The sequence below is a fragment of the Haliotis rufescens genome, unplaced genomic scaffold (genome assembly GCF_023055435.1).
Source record: "Haliotis rufescens isolate VD_foot unplaced genomic scaffold, xgHalRufe1.0.p SCAF_8, whole genome shotgun sequence".
NCBI lineage: Eukaryota > Metazoa > Mollusca > Gastropoda > Lepetellida > Haliotidae > Haliotis > Haliotis rufescens.
Genome location: NW_025964372.1, coordinates 19,698,277 through 19,716,174, shown reverse-complemented (window position 1 = coordinate 19,716,174; position 17,898 = coordinate 19,698,277).

The window sequence follows — 17,898 nt, the reverse complement described above, 5'->3', positions numbered from 1 at the left end:
CTGTAAATTCAGAAAATATTTACCAATTTTCCTAGTATGAAACACATTCAAAATTACATCCAAATGAAGCAATAAATATATTGACTACATTGAAATTAGGCATAATTAACAAGCACACATTTGCAAGTATGATGTAAAGGTTGTGTGAAATATCTAAACAATTTTGCACTAATTTAATATTTTGGTATATGTACAATTTCAGGGTGTTCAGAAATAAACATAAAACCTAACAATGAAAGGGAAAGGTACTCACATGTGTCTTTACATAGTTCAAATATAGCAGACAGTAAGGTGAGAACCTGGCAGCAAGGAGGTCCAATACACACTGGTGAGCATGTGCTTCGAAATGCATGAGCTTTGAAGAGGTCGTGACGTGACATCTGAGCTTTGACATTGCACGTGAAGGTTAAGGTCACGGGGTAGTGGAAAGTTACTGAGAACATGAAAACATGGTCAACACGTATCTTAGAATTGATAAATATTACGTGGAAATTAAACTTTAGAACGTTAGTGTAATACCATCGGACCACCATGGATAATAAGTTAAATCAAGTGTAATATCTTAACTTGATTTCATGTCATTTCACTAACAGTTCATACTTTGAAACATTAGGAAAACTTGCATCTACAATAATATTTACCTGTATCATAGTACAATACGATATTGCGGTATGGCGATATTGCGAAACGATAGAGCGATATTGTGATGACACGACACGACATGTCTGTGACATAACTGAACATGTTATAATAAGATTTCCGCATCTTTTCATGTTCAGGATTTAGCAGTGCATAAGTTTGATAAACGCTAGCATAAATATCGAATACTCAACGAGTTCCCGGGTAATACCAAGCTTATCAAACGAGTGAATAGTTCTGATAAAATTGGCAGTACATAATCACGCGCTTTTGTTAGTAAACAATGACATATTTAACGGTCGAGTAATAAACTTATATATTGAATTAGGAAGCCCGAAAGCACCATTTTGCTAGAAGAGGCACAAGTGTAAGGCTACAACAACATAATACAACATGTTTTCCAATTGCAAAACCATCGCCAATTAATACTTATGTTTCAGTTTTCATGTATACCATTATATACTACTATATATTTGTAAAAACGTAAATAAAGACGATAATAGATAATGATAACATTAAATTCAAACCCAATGTTCTCGATAAGCATTCTGTTTTACAGTCCTCATAATAGTCATGAATGGTAAAATGTATACATACTCCTCAAAATATGAAACGTGTAACACATGTGGGAAGCAACACATATTTATTGCACATCTAAAAGCTTGATGTGTGACAACATATTGCAAACGGGACAAATGTAAACACGTGTCCAATATGAAGACATGACACGGAAAATGTCAAGGTAATGAGATCTCAATATCTCATGTGTCTACCATTAGCGGCCTGGCACCGCCTGATAACGCACTCACGAGGTTGTTGTTACGAGGTGATTTCCAAATTTAAACGCAGAGGTTCGACAAGAAATCTATTCATACAGAACTAAGTTGTGAAATAAATAAATGACCACACAAGATCAACGAGTAATAATTATATTTAAAAACAGCTTTACATATACAATCACAAAAGAGCCATAGAAGGACATTGTACATTGTTGTTTCATACGAATATTACTGTTGCACATGTTGCATGGAGTCCAGCATTGTCACGTTGAAACATAATTAATGTGATGAAAACGTGCGGCTACACAATTTTATCAAAATAGCGTTGTGCCGTTCAGTTGCCTGGCACTGGGTTTGTTCTTCCGGTGTGAAAGAAATCCGCCCCTATAATTACACCGCAAAAGCATATTCTGTTGATCAGCCTTCGTCGGCCGGTACACCCCTTGCTTTCAAACATTCTCAGTTCCTCATAAATCGATTAACCAAACGTCACTTTTCAATATCGTTACTGCAATCCTCCTGCTTCCAATCGTCGGACGACGTTGTTCCGCTGTGCTTCAGTCAGACGTGAAATGATGTCAAAGTGGAACGGATGCTAACAGTCAACTTTTAGTCAATTTTGTGCCTGTAACTCAATATCACTGTATCGGAACATCAACATCGCATCAGTTTGTTACTCTCGTTCTGTTGCGCGATATCGTGTAACTCAATATCACTGTATCGGAACATCGCATCAGTTTGTTACTATCGCTCTGTTGCGCGATATCGTGTTGATATGTCGGAGCGATATGGCGATGACCTACCTCAGAAAACGTATCTTTTTATAACCTGTTGTAGAAAATGCAGAGAACTACAACAGGAATACCTCTGTGACACATCTTACCATCGACAACATATGTTTTATGTGCACCAACCCTGCCTTTCATAGGCTGGCTTTGATTATACACCAACATGATCTAATGACGTCATAGTTAAACCGACGCTAACAGTCAACATTTTGACATCGTTAGAACACGAAATAAAACATTTTTTACACAAATTCTACATTTAACCCAATATGCATAAAATAAATTTACTTTTCAATAACTCACGACTAGGAACATTGAGAAAACTGTCCAAATTCTGTAAAATCACCATGTCATTGTTTAAATATATCAAGTAACGCTCCCTCTTTCTGAATTGAACATATATTGCTGCCATAGTAAATCTGTATACATATACATGTATGTTTGCTTGGCAAAGATTTTTTTGTATATATCCTATATTTATATGTATATGTATTATGTTGTTGAAATACTTTTGTACCTCTGATTCCGCTGATGGCGGCCTGAGTGTAAATAAAGTTCACTTCAGTTCAGTTCAGTTCAGTTCAGATAACCCATAACCACCCCACTGCATAACCCTGCACGTGCACTGATCACGTTGTCATGTGGTGTTACTTGTCTCATATGCATGTAACTGCTGTTGCGCTTTGAACGACTAAGACATGTTTATGGTGCAGGTAGTAGTGTCACTTTGTCACAACTTTGGATCATTTTCATTGTATTATTCTCAAGGCATTTGCAGATGGCAAATCAGCCCCGGTTTGACTTGGAGATTTGAAAGTATCGTCACAACGCAATTCTGCAATATCGCTCCATTGCAATACCGTCATATCGCATTTTCGCAATATATTGTTATATCGTCGTATTGCGTGACCATATCGCATTACACCTTTTTCCGCCGCTTCATCGCCATGTCATGGCGCGTTTTAGTCATGGCTTGTCGTTCTATCGTTATGACGTGTTGTACTGTCGCCATATCGTGTCGTGTTGTCATAATGTCGTGTCGTTCATTCACCGCATCGTCTCATTCTATCGCTTTTTCAGTGTGTGTTTACTCTGTGTCGTTTGTGTCTGTATCGCAATATCACTGTATCGTATCGGAACATCGTATCAGTTCGAGTATTGCTTTGGCGATGGTCTCCCTCAGTGACTGAATGAGTGAGTATGGTTTTACGCCGCTTTTAGCAATATTCCAGCAATATCCAGCGGGGGACACCAGAAATGGGCTTCACACATTGTACCCATGTCGGGAATCGAACCCGGGTCTTCGGCGTGACGAGCGAACGCTTAAACCACCGCTACCCGACCGCCCCGGTTTCCTTCAGAAAACATTGTATCTTTTTATAACCTGTTGTAGAAAATGCAGAGAACTACAACAGGAATACCTCTGTGACACATCTGACCATCGACAACATTTGTTTCATGTGCACCAACCCTGCCTTTCAAAGGCTAATGTTGATTATAAACCAACATGATCTAGCTCGAACTTGGCTGACTGCATCATCATAACATTCACTCACTCGCAGTGATTCAATAGCACTTCCTCATAGTTATCTACGCATTTGTGGATTTGTCAAATATTCTTATCTAGTCTATTCTGACAACACAAACGAGACTTATGTAAAACAAGGATGTAAAATAATGTTGTATATAAGAGGCCGTGTAACTGATGTCATACTCACACCCGCTTTGGTCGCCCTGTCACATGTGGATTTGATTTTCCATCCTGCCATCTCGGAAGACATCTGGGATCTTCATCCCTTAGTTTCATGGGAACCAGAAACAGCCGAAGGAGAGGATGATTTACAAGTGTTTCAGTTTGGTGGTCTTTTGACGGTGCTGCAAAGTGGCAAGGGTAAGTAACTCTGTTGTGATTTTATTTCCCCAGTATCTTCTACAAAACACTGTTTTCACCAAAGTATCTATGTTTGGAAATGATCTATTAACTGGTATTATTACAAAGAATAAAGATGTATGGATTAATCGCCTTTTCAATCAAGATCGAATTTCACGCGTAAGGAAAACTATAAATGTCACGCGGTCGGGGATTTCAAAAAAACATATGTTGGGGATTGTTTTTCAATGGAATGGAGAATTGTCCATGCAGAATTTCGAACACATAATTGAATCCGCATAATTTGTTGGGATCACAATTACTTAATTATTTGTGATTTATATCTGATAACATGATCCAAGTCTTGTTAAGATTAGATATTGTATTACCTCGTATGAGGTCAAGACGACATGTACCATTGGTGGAATTAAACACGCAAACCTGCAGTACATCCATTTATGTTCATGAAAACAAAACAACTTTCAAACAGCCATAAATAATATATCGTATGCGGTACAAAAGGTGATCAGGTATTTAGCACAGACTAGATATGTTTAAGATCTATGCACTTTTGAATTTTTTGCATATGTTTCGGAATTGTATTTAGGAGACAAAATTATTTTGTGTTAAAAATCGAAAAACAAATATAACGTTAAGGAAAACATACGAGTAACGAGCATGTTCTCTATCTAAAAACACACATCACCAGTTTCTAAAACATAAAAGGAATAGTTTATTTTCAAAACGTTCATGCGCTATACAAACTTTTAAATAAAAATATCAGTTCAGAGCGCACGTGACACGTGTTGCCGTAAGCGAAGTCTACTATCAAAAGGTCCTCAAATCATACTTTCCTGGTTTGAGTCCTACTGGCGACACATGTTTTCCTACCAATATTGACATCATTGAGTTGAGTGTCAAATTGAAAACCAGCAAAGAACTCACTTAAATCTATGTTTACATTAATGGAGATAGTATAGAACCCAATGATTGTTGGTCTATCCATTCATGGAAGATAATGGATCTCCTAAACATTACATGGACGTCACAGATGTGTCACCCCACATGTGTCATCACTGATTTTCAATGATCCATTCATATGATTTCGGTCACGAGTTTGCCTTCAACGTCCAATGGAATCTGTTTCTGCAGATAATGGAGACTGATCATTCTCTGGCATAGACGTTTTACATTTTATAATGTATGGCAAATCATGGGCGAGGACATGTAGCCATGAAAAGACTTGTTAATAGTTGTTGGTGTTTTTCGAAAACATTGGTAAAGTGACTTCATATATTTTGTTACTCCACTCATAATTGCTCATTATATTTGGGAATTGGACAACACTTAACTTACAACAACTCACTTTACATGTTCCCTGTGGACATTTGGGTTCGGCACTGGTCGACAGTACCACATGCTAGTAAAGTTGGGACCGTGTGGTCAGTCTCGGTAACTTTGGGGGGCACGGGTGGCCCAGTCGTCTAAGGCGCCGCGATTCGCTGTGCAGAGTTGCGTCCCTTGGGCACGCCAGAAACCTATGATTGTGGGTTCGAATCCCGGTTCGCCCCAATTATGTTTCTAGGTTTGTCAGCACCATACCCGTGCTCGTGGGTTTCACCGAAGTGGTAAACGTCTGAGACCTGCATCACTTCGGGCTTTCCTCCCACATTAAGCTGACACGCCGTGATATAACTGGAATACTGTTAAAAGCGGCGTTAAACCCAACTCACTCACTCACTCACTCGGTGACTTTGCCCCGACGACTTGAGACGCTGACAAAGCTATCAACAATTGCTTGCCTGACCCCGATTCGATTATCTATATAGCTAATATAGCTGCAGAAATGTTGTTTATTTGTTTGTTGTGAAACCCAATTTGGTCACGACGACGTGCACTAAACCAAGTCACCGAACCTGACCACCCAATCCATTTAGTAGCCTCAATGGACCTACATACTCTTGACCTGAATCTCAAAAGAAATTTTAAAATACTATAGATGGTAATATAATATAGTTCTCACCATGAAGTGACTGATTTTCACCGGACGCCAACGTGGTAAAACATGACGCAAACCACAACAATAACTGTGTTCACAAAAGATATACCAATCTAGAGTGCAATATCATCATTATTCCTTTCAAAGGAGGGGCGCTCGGGTAGCCTAGTTGTTAAAGCGTTCGCTCGTCACGCCGAAGACCCGGGTTCGATTCCGACATGGGTACAATGTGTGAAGCCCATTTCTGGTGTCCCCCATATTCTTGAAATATTGCTAAAAGCGGCGTCAAACCATACTCACTCACTCCTTTCAGAAGTGTTCGTGTGCGTCTGTGGTGTGACATAATGACGGTCTGGCCTAGATGTTTCTCTGAGGTTTGTGTTGGGTATGCTTCAAAGAACGGCTACTCGCTACCCTATTGGGTCACGACGACATGCACTTAACCAAGTCACCGAACCTGACCACCCGATCCATACAGTCGCCTCCATAGGTTGCAGTGGACCTACATACTCTTGACCGGTTCCCCAAGGAAATTTTAAGATACTATAGATGATAATATAGTATAGTTGTTACCATACAATGGCGGAATTCACGGGAAGCCCACGTGGTAAAACACGGTGCAAACCACAACAATAATTGTGTTCACAAAAGATATACCTATCTTCAGGGCAATATCAATATTCCTTTCAATAGTGTGCTCGTGCGTCTGCTGGTGTGACACAGTGACGGCCTGACCTAGATATTTCTTCTGGGGTTTGTCTGGAGCGTGTTTGTTTCAAACAACGGGTACCCGGAACTGACATTACACGGACGATGATGGTCCTGTCGTCTGAAGCTCCATATTTCGTTGTGCAGAGTCGCGTCCCTTAGGCGCGCCAGATGCTTATGATTGTTAATGATCCCAGATTCGCCCAAGCTATCTTAGAAATATAATATGTCCAGGCATTATCTGTTGTCTATAAGACGATGCTTTAATGCCACGAATTAAAATAGTAAGATTAAGAGGGCGATGCCCAAACATATGTTTTTCGATTTCATTATTGTCTTGTCCTTTATTGATTATATTAAACTTTACATGTTTTTAACATTATACATACACAGACAGGGTCGTCTAGCTGATAATAATGAATGTAACAACTGTTAGCTATAACGTTTAGTTAACTTACTATTACATATTTTATTTATCAAAACAGATGCAAGATAATAATTTACGCAACACCCCAATCCGTCAAAGATTTACCAACTCATTTTTTCACATGAACAAAATGTAAAGGGACCAAGATACACGCCAAAACGCAAAAGTTATAAGTGATCAATTACAACTAGTCACTGACAAATTTCGAGAGTTCCCCTCGATTACTGCTGAAAATATAGAGATTAAAATTAAAGTGTTTGTGACGTCCTGAGTAACTTAATGTAATACATACAGCCCCGAAGTGTGAACGTAGTACCCCTTGGAAATTACCAGGAACATTGCGTTTGTCTGCAGTTGAGACGGACGGTTCGAATGCAGCCGGCAGATCGACGACCGTTGTAGAGAAGACGTACATGACAGGGTTATTTGAATGGCATTGACCTTGATGATTGTTATGACACTAATAGGATTCCTTTTGGCCAGAGACAGACATTATTCATACTGTATCAATTCTGACTCTGCAATAGCCAGGACACAGTTACATGCATTCGAGTTCTGCACGTGGTTCCGCGAAGGGTGTGGTTCACGGATACAGCACATCTGTCGTCCTTTGAACTCGCCGCCTACATAATATATGGATGTAATATCGTGTTGAATTGAATTTACAGGTGAAGACTACTTGGTGGCTCTGGCATATAGTGGCAAAGACTCGAACATCGGGTACACAGCCGGAGAAACCGGGGGCCTGGTGGAGATACAGTATCCACACTTCGCCAAAAGAACATCCAGTGAAGTGCGCCCCTTCCAAGGTGGTTGGCACGATGTAAGCGATAAGATGAAAATCACAAGTGATGTAGAAAATACAGCTGTCGTTGTAAGTGCAAGTGACGAAAATGTAAACATTGTGGTATACGCTGACGGTGTATTCTCTCCTCTTCCTATATCTGCCCTTGGGACCAAGTACATTGTACCTTCCAGTCTTGCACCTAACAGTAATTATCGATCCTTGCTACTGATAGCTGCACACAACATGAGCACTAATGTTGATATATCCTTTCGAATGAAAAAAGGAAGTGTTAACTTTGTCAATAGCGCATACAGAGACGGCGATAATGTGTCCCTCAAACTTGATCCATATCAAACGTTGATGATGTCAAACCAATATGATATGAATGGAACGGTCATTAACAGTGAACACAGTGTAGCCGTCTACAGTGGTATAGCCTATGTCTCGAAATACACAGTGTATGACCAACTACTGCCCGTCAAGCACCACGGACAGGAGTATTTTGTTGCTGTAGATGACACCAAGCTGGAGCTGCAGATCATCAGTGAGCACAGCCACGTGCACATCACGTTCAGTACCGGGGCCACAGTCTCTACTTGTGAGCGTCGTCTCTACAACCGCTCACTTGAACAGGGAGAGAGTCTTCACTTCACCACCACACGCCCGGTACTGGTAACACTCAGTAGAACAGATGGTTACAGCAGTGTCTTCACAACTGTACCACCTGTACACTCTTACGTCACACACAGGGGTGTCTTGCTTCAAGGTAACAATCTAAATACAACATTAAAGATAATAACTGAGAAGACAGCGAGAGTGTTGATTAAAAAGAAACAACTCAACGATGATCTGACATGGACGGATGTACCGGGCAGGAGATACAAAGTTGGCACAGTGACACTTCCACCACAACAATATACAAGTTTTACGTCCATTTCCAGCGACCTCCCCTTCACAGCACTGTCTTTTTATAACGGATCGGTCCATAACATCGGCTGTAATGTGTCGGCAGAGGAGGCAGTACATTATGCAGGTATGTGGCACAGTTTCCTTCATGTTGATGGCGTTATGGTCGACAACTTACAATGTTTTGAATACACTGATGTAGGTTTATACTGTTTGGGCTGTGTAGTCACGTCGTGCATGTGTGTAATATGTTCATGGTCTGTCCAGTTGTCTGAGGCGCCGCTGTGTGGAGTAGATTCCGCCTGATGAGGATTCCTCTTTGTTAGTACCATATCCCTGCATACAGATTTCATACAACTTGTATACTCCTAACACCTGTATCACTTTGGAATTTCTTCCAACATTTGGCTCACGTGCCATGATATTACTAAACTTAATTTACAAAGGGAAGTTAAAACTCATTTTATTATAAATGGTTACACGCCAAACCCTATAGTTTTACCAATTGCAAATTACTTTTTGACCAATGCATGTAGGAAACATATGATTGATTATCAAGGATAGGCACTCTCGTACCGTTGCCTATTGATATGCTTTACTTATGTAACGTTGTATAAATCAAAATCATTTATTCTAATACAGACATCTGTGCCAGAGAAGATACTGGTATTACTTCGTCTAATCATAAGGTTGACAAATGCATAAACATTAACATGCCTTACAGGTGAAAGTTACTTGATGGCAGTGGCTGATCATGAATACAATCCCTCCTCTAACGACCACCCGCGGATACTCGCCACTGCAGGGGAGACAGGAGGCCAGTGGCAGGTACAGGATCCTCTCTCTGGGCGGTTTTGGTCTCGACGCTTCAATCCTTACAACACAGACTTCTTTTATCCTAATACCACAACAACCAAGGTAGTGCTTGTGCATGTGAGAGATGATGCTATTCAGATCATAGGCGGAATGAGCTTTTACTCACCATTCTCTCCTCTTCCTGTGTCAGCACTAGGCACCAAGTACATCATTTCCTCCTGTCTTCCTACTGACAATATGTACAGAAACACAGGGTACACAGCAGTCTTAGTGATAGCCACACACAGCAGGAAGGTAGATGTTGACATTATCTTCAGACTGAAGGGCAACGTAACCTTTGACGACAGAACGTACAACAACGGGGACACCCTCAGTATTAGATTAGATAAGTATCAGACTTTCTCCCTAAACAGTTCATCTGATATGACCAGAACCATTGTTAAAGCCACGGAAACAATAGCTGTCTACAGTGGAACATACGATATGACCTTCACTGCCTACGAGCAATTACTGCCTGTGAAACATTATGGCAGTGAGTATATTCTCGCTATCTTTGGAAGTTCATGGAGTACCCAGCTATACCAACTTCAACTTCTCTGCGGGTAAAGATGGACTGTACCGTAAACAATGTGGACCTTTTGAAACATTTTACTTCAACACCACAAGGCCAACCATGGTCACATTGTGTACTATTGGGACGTATCATCCTTCTTCCTCTGATGGGTTAATTGTAGTACCACCAGTATCCCTCTACTCTAAACAAGCAACCCTAATAGCCCAACGTAACAGGAAAATATTGACAGATGAAGACAACAACAGTGTACACGTTCACGAAACCTCAAGCACTCTCTCTACAGTTCTGAGTCCCTCAATCAAGTGGAAGGAAGTTCCAGGTACAAGATACAAAGTGGGAACATTACAAAGTGGTCAACACATAACAACAATTCGTTCTAATTCTTCCTTTGCTGTCCTTGGATACGCTAGTTTTGCCATATACAACGGAGGATACAATTTTAAGACACATCTTGATGCAGGTAGGTCTTTTCATGTACAATTATATGTAAAAATTAAAAGCCTACATTCCTGTGATGCATTAATTTGATTTTAGGTAGGCCCTTCAGTTCTTCACTTGAGTCTAACTTCTCCTCAAGACACATGTCCATGTACCTATATATATTTATAGATATATATAAGGGCATTTCTTTGAAGCATGAATCAACAGAATTCGCATATAGCCATTTGAGAACAAAGCCTGTCGTTATAGGTCCATTGCCATGTGGTGATTTCGAACCGGAATGGCCTTCAAGTACTTAATGTGAGGACGTTCATAATATTAATCACTGGCTTGTTTGGTTCAGACTAGATTATGTCTAGGCTACCGTAATACACCTGGAATATTATTGTGTCGGGTAGTCGAGATCTGTGACTTAGCTGATTGTTATTGTGTCACGACTACGGAGATCGTTGCTCGTCCCTTCAGTCACTGGTTTACCTGTTTTACGCATGATTATTCACTGTGTGCCGTGTTATAGCTAACATATTGCTAATTGCAGCTTTAATCAACATATACTCACTTTCTTATTACCGTGTTACTGCGGAATTGAGTTTAGATAAAAATAGTAGTAGGTCCCACAAACGCAAGGTTGTCAATAACATGTAACAAACACTGTGCCTATTATTCGTATAAACGAAGCCAATTCACTCCTCTGTAGTGTGTGAAAATATGTACTGCTCGGTATACTGCCATGCTTGGGTCAGTTATCCAGACACTTCATACATTGAATCGCTTTGCTGACTCGTTCCAGAGACCCCTACGCCTGATGGAATTGGAAACACGTTAAATACAGGTCATCCTTTTCCCGCCCGACGTCCATCGTCTGCCATGTTTATCAACATTCTTCTTTGCCACTGAATTATATGGTCCAGGCACGATTATTTACAGGCTGTCGTGGTACAGCTTATTGCAACGTTAACATATTTTACTCACTCTCTTATTACCGTGTTACTGCGGAAGTGTGTCAAATGAGTCGCTGTGTATATTATTTATTATTTATATGTACTGAATACTTAAGTTATATTCAAAGTGGCCTTAAACCAAACAAGCTCATACTTTTGTATGTTTTAACATGTGTACTGCTCGGCACACTGCCATGATTGTGTCAGTTATCAAGACAATACATACATTGAATACCTTCACTGATCGTTCCAGCGACCTCTACGCCAGATGGAATTGGAAACAAGTTAAATACAGGAGGTTCCTTCCGAGGTGAATGTTTAATATGATTCTTTTTCTCGTCCGTCGTCCACCATCTGCCATGTTTATCTACATTCTACTTTGCCTTGAAACTTATATCTATCAACATATATTGCTGTATTCGTTACGCGGACCTGTTTCCGAGCTGATCATAAAAGTCACCAACATTAAACACAGATTTGCGATTGTTTTGTGAAACAAGGCCAAGGATTGATTGTAGCTGTCACAGATACGCTGGACTACCAGACTTTTATTAAGCAGACAGGTCATAATAACAAAGTTGTAAGTGATATTCTTTCACTATCTTCTTCCCCCATGATCAGCGGCATTTATGCTGTTGATTTGCTTTCCAGTCTAAAACATGAAGGACGTTATTGCCATGTCAGATGCATGAGTGATACAAATAACAATGATATTTTTTAAAATAACAACAATTAATGTCAGTGAAGACAACGATAGTTGCCATGCCAACGACGTCATCATTCAGTCACGTGATGAATGTCAAACGTTTGAAGCGAACTCACGTTGTGCGTCAGGTCTGTATATCTTGACATGTGGCCTCTTCAGAAACATCACACTCCTTCGTTTGTAAAACATGTCATTATTTTTTAAAGACAAATATATTCATTTCAGCAGACAGTCCGAACAACGCTGCACTGATCGTGGGGATAATATGTGGGATTGTTATTGTGGCTCTCCTGGTCGCCTTTATGGCATATGTATTCTACATGTAAGTGTTTATATGTGTGTAGTTAACTGAGATTTGTTTCTCAAACGTGATCGTTCTTAGTTCTTAAATAAGTCGATAACCCAAAACATTCAAATCGTCGCTACGTATTACAATCTCTTGAACAAGGGATATAGTTCTATAGATAGACAACTGCTTAATTACAATGAAAGCGGCGTTTTGGTGTTGATACTTACACCGGAGCGTCGATTTCATTGTAATAAAGAAGTTGTATATCCACAGAACTGTATCCCTTGTTCATCATGCGAACTTCGAAATGCCACTTAAAGAAGTTGTCTCTTGAACATGTAACTTGGCAATACCCTATAAAAAGTAGGGCACACTCGGTAATAACTTCCAAATTAAGAATTTCCAAATTAGTTAAATATATTAGTTTCTAGTAATAATTGCATGATAATAATTGGGAACACATTACAACCGGTAGTGAAGAATGAGAGTAGATGTTTTTGGATAAGTAGTGTGTACTACCGCCACGTTTGTCAAACATTCATTCAATCGACGAGGCATCCATTGTATGAGTCTCCCACTGGCGATTCGAGGGAGTCTGTCCGACTCATCCTGCTGAGCCTGGCCTAGTTCAGCCAACACGGTCGGCGGCCTGTGACGTTGACGGACACGTCTCCCTATCATGTCACAGATGAGTTCAATGGGGGTAAGGTCTAGACTCATTGCTGGCAATGGAATTCTATGGATGGTGTGCGGCGTAGGGAAGGACAAACGGACAACCCAAAAGCCTTGTAAACGGGACAACCAAACGATGTCAGTATGTTGTTCTGATTGTACTCTCCAGTGACCCCTCCTTGCACAACATGGAGTGGGGTTCGCTCAGTCATAGTGATGCCACCCCACACTATAACCGATCCACCGCCAAGTCTGTCATGAGGTCTAAGGTTGACATTGGCGTGGTGTTCATTTCGACCTCGCCAGACACGGCCACGCCTATCAAGGACGTGCAAAGTGATTCGGGACTTATCTTAAAACGTGACACGTGACCAGCGATGTTTACTTCAGTTTCGACGCTGTCTACTCCACTGACCTCTGTTGTGACGACGATTTGTAAGTGATGGCACAACACGTGGCCTTTGAGTATGGAAATTAGTTGCATTTAGGCGATTTCTAATCGTTTGACCCGTACTCCAGTTGCCTGAAGTTTTCAGCAAATTTTGATTCGCCGTTTGAGTTCGATTTCGTAGAGCCCCAACCCCCACCCCAAGCTCAATCCCTTCCCCCTTCACGTCCATTGGTCTTTCTGGCCAGATAATGTACTCAGCTAATCTCTACACTACAAATATATTCTTTGAAGGATACAAGCGTATGTTATTCTGTTTATCATTGTGAATCTGAAGAATAGGGTTTAATACTTTAATACTCGCTCTTTTGGTGTATCATACGTTGGATTAACTACGGTAATCTTTGTGACCGTTTCTCTTTTTAAGCCGCAAGAAGCCAGTTAAGAGATTTGAAGAACAAGGCGCCGATGCTCCATCGACCTCCAACATCTACACGGTGCCTGACAGTGTCGCTGAAGGTGCAGCAGATGAGGCCACCTACACGGAGATAACAACTAACTATACACCTGTCGACATAGAAGGTGGAAAATAATTCGAAACAATGCAAACATGAATTAGAACTGTTATGGAAACCCATTCTGAGGAAGTTAGGAGCATAGCTGCCCCCAACAACTGAAATTTATAAAACACGAAATGAAACATTTAAATGTTTTCTTTGTCTTCTGAAACAATCTCTGACCGTGTCATTTAACTAATATGTTTTTAGAACTGTCAGATGAAGGATTATTTATTGAACAGGTTCCAGAACCAATTTGATTTTATTTATATTATCGTGTAAAGTAGGGCCATTCACCAAACCGCTTCATGTTGAAGATGGAAATGGTTTCGTCGTTTCTATTTAGCAGTTGATTTATTCGGCATCTATCAAAGGCTGCTTTTGGTCACGATAACTAACAAATTTGTTTTGTGTAAAGGAGTATCCCCGACCCCTGATCATTGGAAAAGGAAGAATGACTTTTGGAAACAAAATTGTGAAGCCTCATTTTACTTTTTAGTGTTCCATTTCACTCAATGGGCTACAATTGTGAATCAGGGGATCAATTTGCCAGTGTGAAATGTCTTAATGTGGGAGATTAAGGGCAAACTGACAGCAGTAGAGATTTTAATATTTTATATTTTTGGTGTAGCAGCTTTGTATTATATTCGTAGTGTTTTTGTTTTTTTTATCATTTCATTGTTATTTTTGGTTTGTTTTGGGGGGAATGTTTTTCGGGGGAAAGGGGGTATATTTTTGTACATTTTCTTGATAACATACATGTAGATGCAGTTTAAGAACACACTGTTAATTGTTTCATCATTGTGGAAGTAGTAAACTGGATGCTTTTCACGGATGGTTTGGTTTAAGGTTCGTTAACAAGTGTAAGCATTCATCCAAGTTAGTTTCAAATTGAATGTGTAATGTGCTGAGCATATTTTGACTGCTATACAATGACTTAATATTTACATTTATTACATATGGTGTTTTTTTCGATAATACATTTTCAGCTTGTATTTGTAATCATATATTAAGAGGTTATGTAAAATGCTCAACATAAAACTTTTCAGCATGCTCAAACCGACTTGATTACAAAACAGTTACATATGGCAGCACTCGAGGGAGTCTTTATGAACTGGTCCCATCTGCATTTGTTTTTGTTGTTGTAGATATTGCATTGTTGCGCGGATCGTTCAAATTAAGGCCATATGGTGTTAAGTGGCGTGCATAAAGCATCTCTCTTTAAAAACACATTTCAGTTTGTTGTGGTGAGTATCCCTGACATCCATTTCAAGGAAAATCACGGCATTGGGGTGAAATCGATGTTATTATGTAGTTATGTTTAATTCCAGAGTTTGCAGAGTTCTATACCCAAGCTGTGTGACTATATTGATATAAACAGGACAGGGCAACACTATAGCTGCCTCAACTAGTTTTTATTTTTCAGTTTTCTTAAATTGGTTACATGAGTTACTCATGGATATTTGTTTGACAGTGATTCAATTATGTCATATACCGTAATGTGGTAGGATAACATTACCTGATGGTTGAAGAGGTTTAATTCTTGACTCTTTTTGTGTAGCAACCTTTCATTGTATTTGACCATGTTTCTTATGATTTCATTGTTTATTGTTTACTAATACGATTCAACATTTAAAATACATTCTAATAATTAACTTTTGTTATATGTGTAGTTTTGTCGTTTATTCATATATGCACATCTTTATATCTGATATATTGGTATCTCTTTCATTTGCGATAGGTTATTTCTAAATTTAAAGACAACCCTTTAAAAAACATTAAATCACCCTTGATGCTTTTGAGAGATGATTTGGTTCAAGATCTGATGTCTTCACATGTATTAAATTTCAGCTTTGTAAAGTTGTGTTTCTTTTGGAGATTTCTCATTGTTGTCATTGATTGTCATTACCATAAAAAATAGCTGGAACCATAAATAATTCTTAAATGTTTTATTTTCTTAGAATTAGCTTATTTCCATCTTTCAATAAACTGACCTGAACTCAATAAAGTATGAAGCGACGTTCTTCATTTGTAACAGCTGCGGGGTACTGCAGACTCCTTACTTGTCTTGACTTGTACCATCATATATGCCTGTGTTTGTTCAGGTGAATAATTGACTTCCCTTTGCGTGTGTTTATGACAAGCGCCGCAGGTTGGTCCTGGCATCAGCAGAAGTTTCTTGTGATTAAGGCAAAGGCGTTGTCGCCTGTATATTATTGTATAAAGATGAGAAAGACGAGGTTAGGTGTGATGTGATTACTTGAGGAAGGAAACGCAATCTGGTTGAAATCAAAGTGGATCAATGTATTCATTAACAGGACCAAAACCGAAGCATACACGTTACAGATAAAAGCAACACAACCATTTCCATAGTCAGAATCAGGTGCCAGCGAAAAGTCAAATGCAAAGGCTGGTCATGATCAATTGTACCCCCGAACTTAACAAGGGAATATTCTGGACAGGTAAAAGGTTATTCCACTCGGGACAGATTTTGGAATACATATAAAAGCTCGTTTGATAGTGTGGCTGACGGGTTTAGTGTCACTGAGTGAGAGTGCAGCCAGCAGAAGGGATCTCAGCAGCTGTGTCACTGAGTGAGTGTGTACCCAGCAGATGGGAGGTCAGCAGGCATGTCACTGAGTGACAGAACACCCAGCAGAAGGGAGGTCAGCAGCCGTGTCACTGAGTGAGAGTCCATCCAGCAGAAGGGAGGTCAGCAGCCGCGTTAGTCAGTGAGAGTACATCCAGCAGAAGGGAAGTCCGCAGCCGTGTTAGTCACTGAGTGAGAATACACCCAGCAGAAGGGAGTCAGCAGCCGTGTCACTGAGTGAGAGTGAACCCAGTAGAAGGGAGGTCGGCAGCCGTGTCACTGAGTGAGAGTGAACCTAGCAGAAGGGAGGTCAGCAGGCATGTCACTGAGTGACAGAACACCCAGCAGAAAGGAGGTCAGCAGCCGTGTCACTGAGTGAGAGTCCATCCAGCAGAAGGGAGGCCAGCAGCCGTGTTAGTCAGTGAGAGTACATCCAGCAGAAGGGAAGTCAGGAGCCGTGTTAGTCAGTGAGGGTACACCCAGCAGAAGGGAGTCAGCAGCCGTGTCACTGAGTGAGAGTCCATCCAGCAAAAGGGAGGTCAGTAGCCGTGTTAGTCAGTGAGAGTACACCCAGCAGAGGGGAGTCAGCAGCCGTGTTAGCCAGTGAGAGTACATCCAGCAGAAGGGAGGTCAGCAGCCGTGTTAGTCTGTGAGACTACACCAAGCAGAAGAGAGGTCAGCAGCCGTGTTAGTCTGTGAGACTACACCCAGCAGAAGGGAGGTCAGCAGCCGTGTTAGTCAGTGAGACTACACCCAGCAGAAGGGAGGTCATCAGCCGTGTTAGTCAGTGAGACTACACCCAGCAGAAGGGAGGTCAGCAGTCGTGTTAGTCAGTGAGACTACACCAAGCAGAAGGGAGGTCATCAGCCGTGTTAGTCAGTGAGACTACACCCAGCAGAAGGGAGGTCAGCAGCCGTGTTAGTCAGTGAGACTACACCAAGCAGAAGGGAGGTCAGCAGCCGTGTTATTCGGTGAGAGTCCATACAGCAGAAGGGAGGTGGGCAGCCGTGTTATTCTGTGC